We start from the raw sequence: 22184 nt of genomic DNA, 5'->3' as shown, positions 1-22184 counted from the left end.
GATAGATAGATAGATAGATAGATAGATAGATAGATAGATAGATAGATGATAAGTAGATGTATCTCATAAGACACCAAAAACCTTCAACTCAGTAACAATCTGTGTTATACAGTTAGAAAGGTTTCTCTAGACTGTACCCTTGAGAAATAGTCTATTACACCGATATCCACATTATGTACTACATTGCCCTCATAAAATGGATTATTTTGCAAACATTGCTTTTGTTTGCAACACTGAAGACCCAGGGACAACTTTGATGCTTAGCAGCTTAAATTATTCTGACTTCACTTTTCCCGTACCAGGAATGATTTCTACATGGAACAATTAATAATCTCTCCTGGAGTTACATTCTGTCTCTTATGGGAACCTGAAATTAACCATTACCTAAGAGCAGCTCATGTGGGTGACCAAAGGGTAAAGAATGGACTAAGAGATGAGAAAATTTGGTAGACCACAATTAGAACAAAACGCTATTATTATAGAAAACAAAAGGCATGTTATTTCTACCAATAAGAACACAAATAGGATGTTGAAGAGTTATGCTAAGAAAGGATATTTTGGGCATTTGAAAATGAATTCATTTACTCAGGGCGGTTATAAAACCAAAGATCTCTCTATTGCTATGTGCTGGTTTTGTAATGGAAGAAATAGGCTACATGAACTTCAGAACAGGGACATGGGATAGTGAGGATTTCTTGAGGAATGCAGCCAGCCTCCCACTCCCAGACAGGTTTGAACAGGATTACATTTTATCCAAGGAAGTCTTCAAAGTCATTTAGCTGTCTTTTTCAAATACATCTTAACTGTTTGCTTAGTAATTTTTGTAACTGGGAAAATAGGTACCTTGTTTTCCTGCAGCTCTCTGTAGTTCCTCCATAAATAAAACTCTTTTGAAGGTCCTATAATAATATGATAGATTTTTACAAAAGTCAATTTACCCAACTTACCTAGGCTGAACTTCTAATGTCTTCCCTAGTACATTATTCACCAACCAAAACAAACACTGTAGGCGCTATTTGTACCTCAGCAACTTTTCAATCCTTGCAATTCTTAACACTTTAGAGGACATGGTTTTGTTTCTTCAACTGATCTGCAACTGCAAGCAGTCAAATAGTAAATGTTTAGCATCTTTCAAGCCTCAGTTTTTCCTTTACATGACTTACCTATTGTTTTCTCTTGAATTTTTTCCCTTTCTCCTTTCTTTACACTTGAAAGATAATAAGGTACTATACACTACTTTACAATACCTACCTAAAAAAATATGTATGAATCTCTCTTACCTACCTTTCTCCCTTCTGACACAGTATATAGTAAAAGACAGATAGTTGAGACACCATACATAATAAGTAACAAATAATGGCAATTTCTTTCAGTTGTTTTTAGAGGCAGCCTGACACTTTGCTCAGAAACCAGATTTCTTGTAAATCACAATGCTCATTTAGAGAAAATGTAGGTAACTTGTTGGGAAATTTATGGTGTCATTGTCACAATATCACTCCGCCTACCATCTTGAAACCAATATGTGTGAATAGAGCCAAAGTAATCTCTTTCCATTACTCACTAGTCAGGCTGCCTGGACTTTAGCAAGCCAGAAAGATAATCACTAGAGACTTAAAAAACCAAGCTATATCTCTCAGTTGTACTCAACTAACAACTCCAAAAGGCTTCACACAGGTGACTAAGGTAAATGATTTTCTATTTCTTTTTCTTTTCAGATATCTAAATTCTGACTTATATTAATCAAGTGACTTAGATGATTCAAAAAAAATTAAATGTTGTTGGATGACATGTAATTTGGACAGAACTAGAATTTTTTAGACTTTGATACCTTAAATTTCTTAATGTACACAGGCATTCCTTTGAAATAAAAATTGAAATATGTATTTATAATGATATTGAACCCATTAACATCCCCTTACCTATTTAAGCCTTAATCATTAAGCAAAGATTTCACTGGAAGATCCTACAGACATACACCGGTCTGAACTGAATCTGAAAACATGTAATCTGTCTTTTAAAAAATAAGATGTAAATTCTCGTGTGTGTGTGTGAGTGTGTGTGTGTGTGTGTGTGTGTGTGTCTGAATGAGAATAAATTTATTGAATGAGCTTAACTATGTTATTTCTTTCTTGAGGTTGATTTCTATTAAAAGCTAAGAATTAAGAGAAAAATCTAACTAATATTTAAACTTTTTTTGAGATTGTTAATTGAAATTTTGTAAGTTATTACTAATGGGTAAATCTTATCTAATTTTAGTCTATTATATAACATATTTTGGGTTATTTTTATGTATTTATTGTATTTCTTACTAGTATGCACCTATTAATATGCCTTATGACAATACATACTTTACACAACTAAGATCTAAGTACATATAAAATGGGCTGTTAATTTTAATTGTCCTTGTAGTTGCTATTGGTTAGGCCATTTTGTGTTAATTGGTATATTTCACCACACCAGGTGACAATATCACTCAAAGACAATATCACTCAAGCATTAATGTATCATGCACACTATTTTTTTCAGGGAGTAAAGATTTTTTATTTTTTTATTTTTTTAAATGGATATTTTATTTACATTTCAGATGTGATCCCCTTTCCCTAATGCCCCCCGACCCAGGGACCCCCTATCCCATCCCCCCCACCCCTGGTTCTATGAGGATGTGCCCCTACCTACCCTCCCACTCCCACCTCCCCAACCACAAATTCCCCCACACTGGGGCATCCAGCTTTCACTGAACAAAGGACTTCCTCTCCCACCTATGCCCGATAAAGCCATCCTCCCCTAAATATACAGCTAGAGCCAGTATCATGTACTCTAAACATATTCATCTCCATGCAATCTAGAAATAAACTAATGAAACTATCATGTGTTCATGCGTTTCCATATTTATGAATCCTAGATTTTGTGATATATAAAACTGTATGTGTGTGAGAGAGTGTGTGTGTGTGTGTAAAGTGCTGTAGGAGAAAAGGAGAAGGTTTTTTATACTTTGTGTGACTTTTTTACATCTTTATACATTCTAAATATCGATCTAGATATTTTATATGATTGGTGGCTATTGTGAAGTGTGCTATTTTCCTGATTTCTTTCTCTGTGCATTTATCATTTTTGTAAAGAAGGGCTGATGATTTTTTTTAGTTAATTTTGTATCCAGCCACTTTGGTGAAGCTATATACCAGCTGAAGAAGGTAAAGTTTTTGTAGTCTTTGGATGATATACTAGTATACTAAATATGATATAATAGTCAGTATGCTACAGGAGGAAAATTCCATGCCCAATCTAAGCTGTATTCTTTAAGAAAGCCTATCAAAAAAAGCAAAGCACCAATAACGAAAGAAAGATTACAGACAGAGCAAAGCTGTTACACTAAATTAAAACTTTGTATTAAGGGATGTGGTGTGCAAATTCTCCTTAAAGGTCCAAGCACCATGCCTGGAAAGAAAGACAGTCATGAGAGGTCATGAGGTGGAGGAGAATTTAAGTAGCCATAGACAAATGACACATACTTACTCACTGGCACTCAAGCCTTTGGAGGTAGACACACAAGACTACAGATGCACACAGGTAGACTGTCATCAGAAAAGGAGAAAATGAAAGTTCAGGCCTCTTAAGAACATATTTATACAGAATCACACAAATGTGTCATTTTTGCAAGTAATCATTGTATAACAGTTTCTATCAGAGTTTACAGGTTCCTGGAGCCATTTGATTTGTGCTCACTCATTAACCACTGAATGCCCAGTACTATCTATCTTGGCCCATAGTGTATCCATAGCTGTGTTATGTTCTCTAAACTTAAACTGGCTGTTATGATCCTCTATTCTCAACAGGTCTCTTGCTTGGACACAACTCTCAGACTTGGCTCTCTGTAATCTACCACTAGCTATGGATCAGACCAGACATCCATATCACAGAACATTGCTACATTCCGACTCAAAGATATTCCCCTGTACATATAACTATTCTGTAGGTGAAATGCTAGACTACAGTCCCATCCCTCTTCCCCTGATGCCCAGGATAAACTATGCAGAAAGAGATCTTTGCCTCTAGAGCAGTCTAACTTCCAACACAGCAAGATTATTCCTAAAATGACTTTTTGTCAGTCATCTGTTAGTGTTTCCTATCACTGCTCTATCCTATGCCATACCCAGTACCTAATCCTTGTTCTTGCTATCTGTGTACATCTCTCTCTGTCTCTGTCTCTCTCTATGTCTGTCTCTCTCTGTCACTCTCTATCTCAGTCTCTGTCTCTTTCTGCCTCTCTCTTTGTCTCTCTCTCTCCCTCTTAGTGTGTGTGTTGTGTGAGTGTCTGTCTGTATAAGTGTGTGTGTGTGTGTGTGTGTGTGTGTGTGTGTGTGTGTGTGTGTGTGCCCTCTAACTCTCTTTAAAATATATTGATATTAAAAGCATGGTACAAATATTGTCAGGCTTTCCCTGAGTTTTGAGCTGTGGTTCCAACACCCAGAAGTAGCACTCACACTGAAACAAGGTAATCTTCACTGAAACTGAGTCCCCTGGAAGACATTCTGAAATCTGTTCTGAAGTTTCTTCTGATTATTTGTTTCTTTGATCTTATTGAAACTAATGATTTTCCACCATAATCTACATCACAGATGATCTCCTGTTATCCCTAGGTTATTTTGTGGAGAGTTCAGCAGTCCATTTGTGTGTTCACTGCCACTTTTCCTCTTTCCTTCTTTCTAACTTTACCTCATTACTACAAACACTGGAGAGGATGAGGGACAGGAAGGACCTTTATTAAGTATTAGTTAGAGTGTAAACTGATGAAGGGTACTGTGAAAATCAGGATAAAGTCTTCTAAAAACAACTCTTAAAATAGAACTACAATATGAGCCAGCTCTTCTCCTCTTACACATATGCCCAAGAGAATTTATATCTTGCCACACAGATACCTGCATTCGTGTGTTAATAAAAGATTTTGAGAGTCTACAAGGGTCATACATGTCACTGAAGAAATCAGAGTCCGCTCTTGGGAATCTTTGTCGCAGTAATAAAAGATCTTAAGATCAGTCTATAATCTGAATGTAACCTCAAGGACAGATGTATTAGATAAGTTTAAAAGAAAAACTCCATGGCAGGCAAGCTTTAAATGAGCTGCTTGTATGGAGGAAACAGAAAGAGAAAAAGGCTTACCATTTGAGTTAAGCTAGCATGGAGGTCAGCAACTTTGTGGACAAGCAACCACATAGCAGGAAAGGGAGATTTAGAGACGAGTGAAAGACCCATAGTATCAGAGAAATCATATTTATATCTGGCTAGCACCTGAAAGTAAAAAACAAAAAAGAAAAAGGTTGACAGACCCAACAGAAACACATGGTAGCTTATAGGGATAAGACTAGAGGGCTAGGATTCTGAGGATGACAACAACATTATCTCAATAATAGACAACTCTCTTATTTCTTTAGTATGGCTTAAGGTAAGCATGTTTTCCTAGGGTATCCCACAGACAGGTCATTGTATTGCCTGACTATAATGCTACAGAGTTTTTTCTCTTGACCAGAGGAAATTATTTCCTTTAATTGGCCTTTGATGCTATCATCATCATCATTGATTCTATATTTACAATATCAAAGAAATGGAATCAGGTTCAATATTTACCTTCCAGATTTTACAGGTGTGTAGTTATATGGGAATTTGAATATAACTAATGAAACTAGAAAAAAGACAAAAACATAGAAAAATATATTTTAAGTAAGGAAGACATTGAAGTAATAAAATATTTATGACATGTAAGGAAAACAATGAATATAGACATGTGCAGAGACCATGGATAATGGGAAGAGTGTGGGAGTTTATCTTCAAACAAGTGTGTATGGAAATGCCACATGGAAACATGGTACTCCATATCATAATTTTTAAAAAGGTTATTTAAAATACATTTTTCGTTTAAATTCTTCTGTTAAAAAGTATAATACCATTATTAACGTATTCATACAATGTTTGTGGCCATAGAAGAATGACGTTTATAAAGACCATAGGTTTTAGTCAGGTAAGATTTTTTTATTAGAAATTGCCTCTCAGATACAGACTTTACAAGCATCACCTGGAGATAAAAAGTAATTTGTACTCTAGGAAAAGAAGAATTGAAGTATATTCATTAAAGATTTTTTTATTTTCATAACAAAAGTATAAGGAATAAAAGTGTAATATACAAAGAAGCTCTTACATTATAAACCTGAACTCTGTGCAAAATTGTTATCAAGTCTTTATATGTTAACCAGCTGGACAACATTGAATAACTTTGTTGTATTCTCTGTACCCTAGTTTCAGTATCTGTATATTTAGAGTTAGGATCACTTTTTCACAATTCTATTTATAGAATAATCTTTCTAACTTCTTGCTGTCTTTGTGTCTTCATATCCCATATAGTGACAATAAAAACGTAGCAATATAATACTATTATAAATTTAAATAATATTGTATATGTAATATGTTCAATAAATGAGAGACATTTCAGTGGTGTTTGTCACATGGAGACCACTCAGTAACTATTACTTACTATTGTAAAAATTTTAAATTGTGAAGAAAATTTTATATTTTTATACCTAGGTGACTAATTATGGACAATAAAGATGAATTTTTGGTTAACATCAAAGGCTATAATTTTCAGAAAACATTAATTAAAATGGAAATAGTGAAAAATATGGAAGATTGTGAAATTCGAGATGATGACATCTTTATAGTCACATATCCAAAATCTGGTAAGAATCATATTTGGACATATTATGCTGATCTTTTGTTTTGCTTCTATAAGTGCTTAAATATTATCCACATAGGGATGCCAATTAAATTGTATTAGTTTCATTTCTCTTTGCAAAAATGAAAGAACTCATCATGTCAAAGAAGTCACTCTAGCAGAAGCTTGTCACCTTACATCTGCAATCAGGAAGCCCAAGTGGATAAACCTAGTAGAGATAACCACCACACATACATTTCCAAGGATTTCCCTCTATGATGATTCCAAATCATACCAGACAACCAATATCAGCTACCATTGTAATCTATATTTTAGAACAAGTTATGGTCAAAGAAAGATTAAAGAAACACAAGTCTTTATGGCATTGTTATGCATATATTGTAATTTATTGTGAAAAATAGAGGGGAAATACAAGTTTGTAGCCAATAGCAGCTTCTTGGTAAATGATGATGAATTATCTTATCCTAGTGAGCAAGACTGAGATAGTACAAAACCTTTTCCTGAAAAAAAATGCTTTTTTATTTAGAGATTTTTTTCTCAAAAAATGATTCATTTTCCAAAACATTTATTTGACAAGATTTCTGAAACATATTTCCAATTCTCAAAAAACAGGAAACATTCTTGAGCAGTGAGGTTTCCTAGGATTATTTTTGAGGTTTGTGAAGCCTAATCAGGACAAGCTAGTCACTAGAACTATATATAGTTTCATTATATAGGCCTTTTGGGCAGGAAGGTATACTCAAATTCTGTTTGTAAAGGTACATTCTCCTTCAGCCAAAGGTGAAACTTGGATGTCTTGGTTTGAGTTTTTGCAGCAGTTGACGCAGACTAAAAAATACAGATGTTAAGATTTCACATGCGCCTCCCACAAGTATGGTTGTCCATGTACAATAATACCAAGATTGTATGTCCATGTTTGTACATTTTGATAAGGATACTTTGCAAAAAATATTTCTGAGTTGGTATTGAATCCTACTTTGCTTTTCCTCTTCTCAATGTATACTATGTTACATCACAGGAAGGACTCAATGAGGAAAGTACTCTGATTTACTATAGGTAATAACTAAATAACTCAGCCACTAAACATTCACTAGGTGCTTATGAAGGTCCTCCATAAGTCAATAAGTGTTCATCTTGTGCAACACAGGACACAAGACACATATATTATTACAGGCCCTGGAGTCTAACGGCATGACCAATTCTTTCAAAATTTCAGGCATATCAAACCTCATTCTTAGTAGAGACTAAGCAATCAACTCCACACTGCCACTAGTGAATTATCTTGGATAGCCACTAATAAATAATAAATAAATGAATAAATAAATGAATAAAAAATAAATAATTTTTATTTTAACCCAGTGAATTATCTATGATAACAATTAATAAATAACAAGTTAATTATAATAAATAAATTACAATTTTATAATGAATAATAAACTTTATTATTGATATAATAAATTTATTTAATAAATTAAACTTAATGAAATAACTTAAATAAATGGATGAATTTTATTTTAAGGTTTAATACATATATATTACAAAGAAATTATGAATAATAAATAAATAATTACCTCACCACTATTGTATTTGATCACATCTTGGTCTATCCTTAAAAGGAATAGTATTGTAACTTTGTATTTCCCAAATATTTCTACTGTATGACACGACTCTAATCATCTGGAAACCAAATATCAGTAAGAACACTGAAATCTTTAGTGTCCACACTCAACTTGTGTGTCCTGATCTTTCCCTGGGAATATGCCAGAGAAGTGTTTGACAATGCAATGCAAGAGAAGAGGTGGATACTAGAAATATTTGACTCTAATTGTTTTACTACAGGTAAACAAATAAGGAATCAATTTCAGAAATGAAATTACTCTGAACGTCAATAAAGTGACATTCAGTAATGATATATATTTTATGAAAATCAAGAAAAAATATGGTAGAAGGCTCTAAACATTAAAAAAAATGAAAAGAAAAAGTTGCAGTAAGATATAAGCCTCACTCACCCTAATGTGATCTGATCTGACACACTGTGCCCATGTATACTAATGAAGTACTTTGCCTGTGAATATCTGCAAATGTTATATAAATAACAGTTAAACATTACCAAAAGGACTCCACATGACACATAGAGTACTCAGACACTACAAGAATAATCTGCATCATCACTCCCAAACTCGACCTCCATACATGTAAAAATGGAACAAAGAATCATTGATTTCAGCCTTTTGTACTTGAGTGTTAAATACAGACAACAGGAAATGATAATTAGACATATCTAAGAATGCTTAGAGAGCACAGAGGGGAAAAGACCCAAATCAATTTTTACATGGATGGCATTACTGTTCTCTATTACTATTCATTATTAAAACCTACCTCAGGATTGAAAACAGAATTGTTATCTATTTTTACAGGTACCATCTGGACTCAGCAGATCCTTTCCTTGATTTGTTTTGAGGGTCATCGGAACAGAACTGAAAACATCCCAACAATGGATAGAGCACCATTTTTTGAGTACAATATTCACATATTAGACTATGCCAAAATGCCATCACTTCACATCTGCTGTTCCCACCTTTCGTATTACTTAGTACCAAAAGATCTCAAGGACAAAAAAGCCAAAGTATGTCATAGAGCTTATTCACTTACTGTACTCACAAAAATGCTTCTCTAAGTACTGTATAATAAAGTTATTTCAATATTCTGCTATTATAATGAAGCTTCTATGAACACTTTTGGATCTGTCTCCTGGGCATTCTTCCACCAGCTTCTTTAGAATCCCCATCTATGAATGGAACTGCAGAGCCACAAGTAGATTTATCATTTTTTAGTTTAATGTGCAGGGATTATGTTTTTGTCAGACTTTTAAATTTTTTTCAACATAGCCGCTACCAAAACGTGTCTCCAGCAGATCTTAATTTGCATATTCATAGTGAGAGTACTTATGTTTGATGTTTATTGGAATTAATTATTTTTCATTCTGTGAAAAGGCTCTGTCATTAGCCCAAGTTTTTTTTACATTCTTCTGTAAGTTTGCTTTACATCACTTCTAGAAATGAATCTATTTCAGCTAATCCACATTGCTTTTCAATGTATGTTTTGATTAGTAACATTCTTTTTTTATCAATTTATTATTCACTTTACATCCCAATTGCAGTCCCCATTCGGCCTCTCCTCCTAGTCCCACCATCACACACATCCTCTCCTCATTCCTCTCTTCTCCTCCTCAATGAGAACAGAAGGACCCCACTTGGGTACAAACTCACCCTAGCACCTCAAATCAATTAGAAACATTCTTAATTTTAGTATTATCAAACTTATTGGTTTTTAAAATTAATTCATATTTAATAAATCTTTACTTGCTTTAAATGTAGAGATATGTTTTTTGGGTTTTAGTTTTTTTCTTTCTTATCATTTCCTTCCTCTCCTCCTTTTTTTTTTTTTTTAATGGATAGAGTCTCTCTGTGGAGCCAAGGGTGACACGAGATCTTCCTCCTGACCTAGACACTCAGGTTCTAAAATTGTGGACAGACAAGATTGTTATTTTTCTGTGTGAATTTTTATACTACTTATATGTACAACCTATATTTATTTTCTGAAAAATATAAAGAAAAAATGTATATTGATCTCATTTTTTTTGTTTGTTTTTAAACTTGTCTCCACCTTACTCACTTTGTACATTTACTACCTCATCAACCCTGGCAACTTAATTTTCCTTTCAAAACCATAATACAGTGTATTTTGATTATACAAGGTAAATTAACTTTCAGTATTTGTGAGTTACAAATAATATTATATCTTGAGAGCATAGATACATTCTTGGACATGTATGAAATGCCATGGAGATAAGATGTTTATTACAATACAGTCTGTAATACTAAAAAGGAAATAATAACCACTTGTCTTTCATAGCTCAAAGACTAGAAGAAATAATTATACTTATTGTCATACTCAAATATTATAAATTGTTTTTGTAATTTATTAGCCTAACCAAGGATTGTTAAAAGAAATAATTCTAAATTTCTGTCTACAGATTCTTTGTATCTACAGAAATCCTAAAGATATTTTGATCTCCTATTTTCATTTCTCAAATTTGACACTTATACATCAAGCTCCAGATACTCTAGAAAGTTATATGCAGACATAAATGAATTACACCAAATATTCCATTTGACCAAATTTTCAAACTTACAGAACACAATTTAAAAAAAAATGGAACAGGGAAATGAAATGCAAATCCATACATTTCATTTCTGGAAAAAGGAAACAAAAAAAAAGAAAGAAAATCAATATCAGATAAACAAAAAACAAATCCCATAGAATTAATCTTAACTGACAGTTGTATATCAACTGCATCTTCCACCAACGGAATATTGTACCATTGTGAACCATTGAATGATTGTTAGTATCACAAAGGAAGTATTTTGGTTTATAGCTATTCTACAAATTTTTTTCTGGTTAATGACAAAAGTAGAGTGATCCATCCTGTCAGAGTGAATGTTGAGATTAGTGTGGGTTTCCCATGGACCTGTGTAAGGCTTTATACACAGATGTGGAATTGTTTATTCCACTATTTAGAAGAATTTATTAATGCAAGAGGCTCATGCTGTGTGGAGCTAGGGTCTCACTCATGTATAACATGGTATTCAGGTTCGGTGCCACTGTAAACAATGAACACTGTTGCCCAGATATCTTATCAAACAAGAAGAGAAATAGAAATGTGTACCCTATGTGGAGAAGGAATAAAATGAAACAGTGTGCCTTTAAGCCATCTTCAGCCTCAGGTCCTTGGTTATTACTTCCTTCCTAATTGTGTGGTAACTTTAGGGGATTTTGACAAATATCCATTAATTGTACCCCAAACAACTAAGCATTAATATAGTGATATAAATGTCCATTTCAGTGACTCAGTTTTATTTCTGAAAATTCCCAAACAGAAAATAAAGAGTAGAGTTTGCTGTTTACTACAGGCACACACAACATGGAATTCTTACTCATTACCTTTCTCCCCAGTGGTAGGAAGCCGTTGATTTGACCACATAAGAGGCTGGTATGAACACAGACATGATTTCAATATTATGTTCATGACCTTTGAAGACATGAAGAAGTTAAGATGAGAAAACTGTATTTTTTAATTAATTTTATTTACAAAATTCATCTCATCGTTGACACCCTCCCAGTCTGCCCTACAAAAGTTACTTATCCCATTCCTCCTTCCCCTTGTCTCCAAGAAAATGTCCCCACCCTAACCCCTCCACAAGACCTCCCCACTCCCTTTGGCCTCAAGTCTCTCTAGAGTTATTTTTAGATGATTTTGGTTACACTGTTCTTCTCTTGGATGAAAGCACATTCTCCCAGGTATCTCCATACTTCATTAACTCTTCAGAGGGTTCTCTGCTAGAGATGATTCCTAATGTCCTGCCTTTGTCTCATTATCTTGACTTTGTCAGTACTCTCTTCTCCCTGTACAGTAATCTTTTCTGATCCCTTCTTGTCCTGTGTAAAGTCAACCTCAAAAATTCACAGCAGCAATAAATTTTATTATTAAACACATGATTATCACATGATAATTACATATATTAATGGTGTCTGGTGTGGTCTTCCTATATATAAATAAAGTATACACTGATTAGAGTATGGATACTCTTCTTGAATTGTCATCTGTTCTACCCCTAAGACCCTTCCCAATCACTATTAATCCAAATCACTGTTAGTCACAATTCTAACGTAAGTTTCAACATATGAGAGCACACATGGCATTTGTTCCAGCATATTTCACTTAGCCTGGTGTTTTTAGCTTCATATATTTTATTGCACATGACAGAATTTCATTTCATTTCATTTTTATGTCTGAGTAATAACCTATTTTACAAATATAGTGTATGACACATATCATAAATTTTTTAGTCTTCAGTCTATTGAGAGACTATAAGCCGAGTCCCTGTCTTGTAGTTATAACTACATACCAGTAACATTAGATAACAATAAGGTTTTGAATGGTGACTTCATTTCCACCGGCTATATCTTCAAGGTTGCTATACCTGACATGATGATTCATCTTCTCATAGTTTTTCATTCTTAGTACTTAATGACAGCTACCAAGGAACAAGAAACAACTATGAAAAATAAACAATTAGATCCACAGACCAGAAATGACAATATAGACATATTCTTCCTCTTTTTAAAAAGATTATTGGGGTATGTCTCTCAGATGAACCTATGGGATGTTTTTCAGGTTGGCTACACACAATTAAACAGTATCTTTTCCTTTTTTTCTTTTCTTTTTCTTTTTTCTTTTTTTTGGAAATCTTGCACTTTAGTGTCATTGTCACCTCAGGCTTTGATTGCATACTGGCACATCCCGTAGAGCAGCTCCTTCTGCTGCTGCTTCTTGGTCTTCAACTTCTCTAAATGCTTTGTTAGCTGTCAGTGCATGTCTATAGTCTTCTTGGGTCACTGGTCCAAAGGCCTGTATTTCTTGCCCTTGTAGAATTTCCTGAGGTTTTCTTTTAAAGTCTAGATAATGACAAGGAGGACATAGGCAATGGATTTTTGCATGACTCCTGTCACCACCTGTTACCTTGGTTACCTGAAGCTGGGACAGCTACACCTTCAGATCATCTAGGTTTTTTCAGTATCCCCTCCTTCTTCTTGCCAAGCAAGTCCTGAGCATTTAGCTTGGCACTGACTGCTTTGCTCCTCAAACAGTAACTTAACATGTTGTGAAAAATCAAAATCTCTCTGAGAACATATTGACATGTTGATTAATAAAAATTGAGTGAATGGAAATCTGTGCAGGCCAGCACCTGAGTCAGGAGTAAAAGAGTATTACCTCATTATAGAGTCCATGAGCTAAACATGAAGGCAAAGAATCAGGAAGCAAATATTCAAAGTAAATAAACCAAGTGTCTGGGCTGATGACACGACTCAGTGGGTTAACAGGCTTGCTGGGCATACCTGACAACCCAAGTTCAATCTCTTTCTTTTCCCTGCATTGTTCTGGTTTTCATATGCTTTCTGGTATTGGGATTTTTTTATCTTCCATATTTGTCAGCCATTGTGCATCCAAGTCATTTGTGTAAATCAGTTAGCACTAGAATCCTATTATTATAATCACACACAATACTAAATTCCTTCCACAAATGATCACTTACACAGATAGAGCCTAACATAAGCCAGCTTAGCAGGGCCCAAAAATCCTCCGGTACCCATCAGATAAACCATCTCGGTTCTTGTATCTTGAGCAGAGTCCTCCGAAGTTCCATTTTCATGAATTTTGGAAGGGATTTCAAGCTTCTCTAAATTGGTATTTATTTTTATATGTAGACAGATAATTCACACATCCACCCTTACCATTTTATATTCCTGTCAGCAGTATAGATAAAGGCTCATTGCGTTCTTTTCCATCATTTGTTAAGGAATAGCCATTGTAATAGGTTACAAGTGGTATGCTTTTCTTGTCAGTTTCCACTTCCCAAATGACTAGTAATATAGAGCATTTTCTCCTACGCTTAATGGATGTTTCCAAAGTCCATTTGAGATGATTTATTTACAACTTTAACTGAGTTGGTGTTATTATTGTTGATTTCTAGGGATAATCCTGTACCAGATAAGTGACTTGGATTGTTGCCATTGTATATGTAAATTTTTTACTTGGCTGGATATGTCTCCTTATACATATGCGTTCTAAAGCTTAGTGTAATCAATTTAACAAAAGTTCTTTGACTCTCTGTACCTGTAGAAGCATATACAAGACAGTGAAATTCTATACTGTAAATCTTCCCCCTAAGTCTCTCTCTAAGAGCATCATAGTTTAAGCTTTTACTTTTATGTTTGCCCAATTTTCAGTTGTTGGGAGGAGGTGTCCTTGGTCTTGTGAAGGCTTAATGCCCCAGTGTAAGGGAATGTCAGAGCAGCGAGACGGGAGTGGGTGGGTAGAGCATCCTCATGGAGGTGGGATTGGGGGTGGATTGGATAGGGCATTTTCAGTGGGGAAACCAAGAAAGGGGATAATATTTGAAATGTAAATAAAGAAAATTTTAAAATTATTGGCAAGAGCCAGTTATGAAATAGTCGCCCACATGGTTTATAACACGCTGATTCTACATTTCTGAGATAAGATTAGAACCATAGGTACAAATTAGAAACATTGACTAGGAGGGTTCATCTGTGTGGAGACTCTTATTGGGAACCCTTTAAGGGGCATAAGAATCATTTATAGCTGAAAGTTCCTAGACATGTAGCTGGTGTAAAAGTTCTATATCCATTTTAATTGCTTATTTGCCCTAGTGTTCTGCATATTGTTGCATACAGAGGAAGCACACCTGCTAGGCTCTTGACTATCTATCTATATTAGTTGCATAAAATCTCCTGATTCTATGAGTATATCCATTTGTGTTTTATTTCTGCTAACACATTAGCATGTAAAATGACCTAACTTCATTGTACCATGGTATGACTTCATGGTACATATTGTCTGAATAGACAACCCCTTTTGGCTGTAAGTTATATAATGGATAAAGATAAACAAGTTAATAAAATCGAAAGCTAATAAAAATAAAGAATTACATTATACAAAGATCAGACAGTGTTTGTGGATTTGGTGTATATATATTGAATGAGAAAATAATTACTTCTATGGCTTGAAGTTTTGTTGTTAGTAAAATACAAAATTATCATTACTTTAAACTCTGGCCATATCTGTACAGAAACCATTTTATGAGTGGTTCCATAAGCATGTTTATGTTTTCTGTTAAATAGATTTAGCCAAAGTTTGGTGATAAAAGATCTCTCCAGTTGCTGTACAAGTACTTGTTGAATAAAGTAGGGATATTGAAATAACATTGTTGTCTAAACTAAAATTAAAACATAACTAAATTGTGAAAAAAGAAACATATATTGTGAGAATTCAGCTTTATTCTTTTGAATGTGGACATCTGATTTCCTCAATAATATTGGTTGGAAAGAGTGAATTTCCCATTTTAGATTCTTAACAGTCATATCAAAAATCATTTCATTGTAAGTAAGAGATGATTCCTGGGAAGTCTATTTTGTTCTATCACTTCACGTTGCTATATTTAAGTCATTACTACACTGTAAGAGTACCATGACACTGAAGTGATTTTTCTGTGTAGAGATGATGATTCAGTGAATTAAGGGGCTTGCTGCCAATCCTGATGTCTTACATTCAATCCTCAAGACACATAGAGTGGAAGGAGAGATCAAGGATTGACAAATTGTTCTCGGAGAGAATGTGTGTATGTGTGATACAAATATAAACAAATACTCAAATGCATAAATAGTTGAAAAAGGTAAATGTAATGAAACAATTTTGAAATCTGAAAGTATGGCTGCTACAAATTTAATCTTTTACTGCAAGGCTAGCTGTTCAGAATCTCTGAGATTTCATATATATTTTTGAAAGATTTTCTTTATTTTCTTCTAAAATGAAAAACTGCTTGGAATATTTTTTTGTTTTTTATTGGATACTTTCTTTATTTACATTTCAAATGTTATCCCCGTTCCCAGTTTTCCCACCAAAATACCCCCTATCCCATCCCTCCTTCCCCTCACCCACTTCTGCCTCCCCGCCCTCCCATTCACCTACATGGGGCATCGAGCCTTCACAGAACCAAGGGCCTCTCATCTCATTGATGACCAACAAACATATGCAGCTGGAGCCATGGGTCCCTCCATGTGTGCTCCTTGGTTGGTGGTTTAGTCCCTGAGAGCTCTGGGGAGGGGGAGCAGTCTGGTTGGTTGATATTGTTGCTCTTCCTATGGGGTTACAAACCCCTTCAGCTCCTTCGCTCCTTTCTCTTACTCCTCCATTGGGGACTCCATGCTCAGTCCAATGTTTGGCTACCAGCAACCACCTCTGTATTGGTCAGGCTCTGGCAGAGCCACTCAGGAGGCAGCTATATCAGGCTCTTGAGAGCATGCATTACTTGGCATCCACAATAGTGTCTGCATTTGGTGACTATATATGGGATGGATCCCCAGGTAGGGCATCTGGATGGCCTTTCATTCAGTATGTGCTCCACACATTGTCTCCCATGACTATTTTGTTCCCCCTTCTAAAAAGGACAAAAACACCCACAATTTGGTCTTCTGTTTTCATGAGCTTCATGTGATCTGTGAATATCTTGGTTATTCCGAGCTTTTGAGCTAATATCCACTTGTCAGTGAGTGTATACCATGTGTTTTCTTTTGTGATTTGATTAACTCACTCAAGATGATATTTTCTATTTCCATCCATTTGCCTAAGAATTTCCTGAAGTCGTTGCTTGTAATAGCTGAGTAGTACTCATTGTGTAAATGTACCACATTTTCTGTATCCATTCCTCTGTTGAAGGATATCTGGGTTCTTTCCAGCTTCTGGCTATATATTATAAACGAGGCTGCTATGAATGTAGTGGAGCATGTGTTCTTGTTATCTGTTGGAGAATCTTTTGCGTATATGCCAGGGAGTGGTTTTAGCTGGGTTCTCAGATAGTATTATGTTCAATTTTCTGAGGAACCACCAGACTGACTTCCAGAGTGGTTATACCAGCTTGCAATCCCACCAACAACAGAGGAGTGTTCCTCTTTCTCCACATCCTTGCCAGAATCTGCTGTCACCTGAGTTTTTGATCTTAGCCATTCTGACTGGTGTGAGGTGGAATCTCAGGGTTGTTTTGACTTGCATTTCCCTGATGACTAAAGATGTTGAACATTTCTTTAGGTGCTTCTTGGCCATTCGAGTTTCCTCAGTTGAGAATTTTTTGTTTAGCTCTGTACGCCATTTTTAATAGGGTTGTTTGATTCTCTGGAGTCTAACTTCTTGAGTTCTTTGTATATATTAGATATTAGCCCACTATCAGATGTAGGATTAGTGCTTGAAGCTTTAATAAGGACTGCATTGAATTTGTGGATCAGTTTGTGTAGAATGTTTAAAATAACTGTCCATTTTATGTGTCTAGAACAGGGTTCTTTGTATTTCTGTTTTCTTTTTGTTCCGTCAAAGTTTCTTCGTTTAAATAGATCTCCTGAACAACGTCTTAAGTATATTTTTAAATTCAAATGGTAGGCTTTTTTATTAGTTTTTATTTTTTGTTTTATTTTATTATTTTTAATCCTACCATTTTAAAGGTCATGTATTTTTTCTTATTTTTTCAGATAATTCATTACTACTATTTAGAATTTTTAAAAAAATTATGTGTTGATTTTTATTAACTATCTTACAACTGTGTCAACTTGCTGTTTTAGTAGATTTCTGTGTGTGTTCTTTTGCTAGTTTTGTCCATATGAGATAATGCTGTCTGCTTTAAGGAGAAAATTGTGCTTCTTTGTAATTTAGATGCTATATTTATATTCCTTGGCCAAATGCTCTCCCTATTACTTCCCAGTAATATGCTAAATAGAAAGTGTGAAATCTTGCTTATTCCAGGCTTCAAGTGAAAAGGACCACATTCTTCTCAACTGAGTGTGATTTTTAGCTACCAGTATTTAATACACAGTGTTTTGGTTTTAGGTACTTTTCTTCTTCCAGTAATTTATTGATGTTTTTATTTCGAAGAAAGATGTTGAGAGAAGTATGGCTGCTTCTATTTGCAATCCCAACACATGGGACACTAAACAGGAACAACATTCTATCTTTGAGAGCAGCCTGGAGTACTGAGTTCTAGCTTTGGCTACAGAGTCTCAAAAACCTTGTGTTTCATTAAAGGCCTATTCTATATCAATGCCAATAAATAATGATTTCTGCCTTTTGCTTCACCCTGTTTCTGTGAGGTTTTCAAATGTTGAACAATCTTTCCACTCCAAAAGTAAAACCTACCCATACATGTTACAAGTTTGGCAGTAATTCATACCACCATAAGATCAATAATTTCTCAGGGGATGACTGTTTCAGGACCTCAGAAGCTCAGTGCTTAAAATCTGCAGTTTTCTGGAGAAAGAACTGAGTGAAGAAGATGTGGATGCTGTTGTAAGACAGGCTACATTTCAGAACATGAAAGCTGACCCATGAGCAAACTATGAACAAATTATAAAAGATGATCTTGGAACAAGAACATGGGACGTTTCCTTCGCAAAGGTGATATTTAGTGGTCTGTAGTAGCAAATATGTTAACTGTTCCTCAAGAGATTATATGTAAGCCAAATAATCTGTGTTTTCAATGTATTTCTCCAGATAATAATGATATTTGGAAGAATCGAATATTTTTAACTGACAGAGGGACTAAGATTCTACTAGTGTTTTAGTACAAATTATGAAATTTTCACTTAATAAATAAATGTGCCTTTTCTTCCTTTTGACCCACACAGATCAACTTTTTAAAGTGTATCAGCAGTCTTATCCTAGGCAATAGATGGGTTAGAAGTGAAGATTCTAATTCATCTTGTGTCGTTGTTTTATTATTTTGGTTTGCTCTTGTTTGTTGCTGTTGTTGCTGCTACTGATGGTGGTGGTAGTGTGTGTGTACTTGTGTATACGTGTGTGTGTGTGTGTGTGTGTGTGTGTGTGTGTGTGTGAAAGAGAGAGAGAAAGAGAGAGAAAGAGAGAGAAAGAAAGATTCACAGTATAACCCAAACAAACAAGATTTGAATTCATATTTCTCTTGCCTCTGTAACACATCCCTGTATATCAATATAATTTGAAGATGAGGTTCAAAGTGTTTCCCATGTGTGAGCTTTTTTTAATTGTAAAAATTAGAATAATGTTTTAATAACTTTATCTGATATAAATTGAATTCAGTCAAAAGCAATATGCTTTATTATAACCTCATTATAAGCTAGGTAACATGGATAAGAATGAAATTTTCCCTTGTAATAGTCTTTGAACTATATTTTAGTATCTCTGGATTTTTATATTTTTTCAGAAACTCTTCTTGTTTGTCTCTTCTGCCACTTAATGTCAACTCTTACATCTCATTCTCAACAAGATCAAATGTCTTGCCGAGGATAGTTCTTCATCTGTCCCAAATGCAAATAATAATTTAATATTGTCATCTCTGACAGCTGAAGATCCCAAATGGCTATATGCCTTTTAAGTGACATAGGGATCATTTCAAATTCTGTTTTGTTTTGTTTTGTTTTTTTCAAGACAGGGTTTCTCTGTGTAGCCCTGGCTGTCCTAGAACTCACAGTGCAGACTATGCAGGCCTTGAACTCAAAGAGATCTGCATGCCTCTACCTTCCAAGTGCTGGGATTAAAGGCATGTGCACTACCAACTAGCTGTTACAAATTCTTGTCCAGTGAAATTATAACATTGGCTGTTCTGACACCCCTTGTTACTTTGACTTTACTTGCTGAAATCCTTAGAACTCTTTTTTTGGGTTTGGGAAAAAACCAACATATATCTCAAACGGTTGTGTTTGAAGTATGAGTGTTATTGTAATATAATGATTGATAGATGGCAAAATGTGGCTTTAAAATTCTAATATATTTTTAACTATTAAAGGATTTTTATTTCTAAAAAGTTGTTACGATTGAGTAGTAGTGATATCTATGTATTATGTTCCTCAACTGAAGTTCATTTTTACTGGTCATTGATGTAAGGAGATCTTTTTTGAGTATTCTGTAGTTCACGGGATTTTTTTTTTTTAGGATCAAACAATCATTAAGAATTACTTTATTCTGATAATTAAACTTTAATTCATCTTGTTCAAAATCAGTAAGCTTGTGTTGTGTGAAATAAAGTCAAATGTTCTATATAAACATACACCTTTTAAAAACTGATACCTACTGTAAGCTTGGGGTGACATGTAAGGTGAGTTATAGACAGTAGAGCTCTGTATACTTAGGGACTTTCCTGTGCTTCTCCCATTAGGAGCCATTGGAGACTGGAAACATCATTAGACTGTGGATCAGAGTGAAAGATTTGACAAGATATTTCACAGAAACATGAAAAACATCCCCTTGAAATTCATCTGGGACATGAATGAGGAGTAGAATTTAATCACCATGTGAATAAATCATATGAAAATGTGCTAGCCAGAGGTTGTACTATAATATTAAAATTAATGTATTTGTTTCACTTAACTATTAGTAATAAAGTACAATTTACAGACAAAATGATTACCTTGTGCCTATTGTTTTCCATGACATGAATTTCTAATGGAACTAGTAGCATTGGTTTCTATTACAAAAAAAAATGGTGTAATGGAAAGCATAAAACAGAGCTTGTAGATATCTTTTTTGAGTATTCTATAGTTCATGGGATTTTTAGGCCTCAATTAATTTAGGATCAAACAATCATTAAGAATCCCTTTATTCTTGTAATTAAACTTTAATTCATTTTGTTCAAAATTAGTAAGCTTGATAAAATGTGTCATGTGAAATAAAGACAAATGTTCTATGTAAACATACACCTTTTAATAACTATATAACAGGTCTCAGCTTGCTAAAGACATAAAAATCAAAGATTAAATGTTTTTCAGTTTACAACTAACAGATTGGGACACAATCTTTATCAATCCTACATCCAATAGAGGCCTAATATCCAATATATACAGAGAACTCAAAAAGTTAGACTCCAGAGAATCAAACAACCCTATTAAAAATGGCGTACAGAGCTAAACAAAAAATTCTCAACTGAGGAAACTCGAATGGCCAAGAAGCACCTAAAGAAATGTTCAACATCTTTAGTCATCAGGGAAATGCAAGTCAAAACAACCCTGAGATTCCACCTCACACCAGTCAGAATGGCTAAGATCAAAAACTCAGGTGACAGCAGATTCTGGCAAGGATGTGGAGAAAGAGGAACACTCCTCTGTTGTTGGTGGAATTAAAAACACAAGCACACTGGGTATCAATGTGGTTCTTCCTCAGAAAATTTGACATAGTATTACCTCAGGACCCAGCTATACCACTACTGGGCATATACCCAAAAGATTCTCCAACAGATAAGAAGGACACATGCTCCACTATGTTCATAGCAGCCTCATTTATAATATATAGCCAGAAGACAGAAAGAAACCCAGATGTCCTTCAACAGAGGAATGGATACAGAAAATGTGGTACATTTACACAATGAGTACTACTCAGCTATTAAAAGCAATGACTTCATGAAATTCTTAGGCAAATGGATGGAAATAGAAAATATCATCTTGAGTAAGGTAACCCAATCACAAAAGAAAACACATGGTATGCACTCACTGATAAGTGGCTATTAGCCCAAATGCTCAGCATATCCAAGATACAATTCACAGACCACATGAAGCTCAAGAAGAAGGAAGACCAAATTATGAGTGTTTTTGTCCTTCTTAAAAAGGGGAACAAAATACTCATGAAAGCAAATATGGAGAAAATGTGTGAAACAGAGACTGAAGATAATACCATCCAGATACAGCCCCATCTAGGTATCCATCCTGTGGATGCCAAAAAGTGCAAGCTCACAGGAACCTGATTAGCTGTCTCCTAAGAGGCTCTTTCAGAGCCTGACCAGTACAGAGGCAGATGGTAGCAGCCAAACTTTAG

At 34.7% G+C, this 22184-nt stretch overlaps 1 pseudogene; it reads left to right on the top strand.

Annotated features, from left to right (window-relative positions):
* Positions 1 to 6583: 6583 nt before the first annotated feature.
* LOC114625301 lies at positions 6584 to 20657 on the top strand (annotated as a pseudogene).
* The last annotated feature ends 1527 nt before the right edge of the window (positions 20658 to 22184 follow it).

This window comes from Grammomys surdaster, unplaced genomic scaffold (assembly GCF_004785775.1).
Source record: "Grammomys surdaster isolate TR1022 unplaced genomic scaffold, NIH_TR_1.0 215, whole genome shotgun sequence".
Taxonomy (NCBI): domain Eukaryota; kingdom Metazoa; phylum Chordata; class Mammalia; order Rodentia; family Muridae; genus Grammomys; species Grammomys surdaster.
Note: the sequence above shows the minus strand (reverse complement) of the source record. Positions and strands in the feature narration are given on the sequence as shown.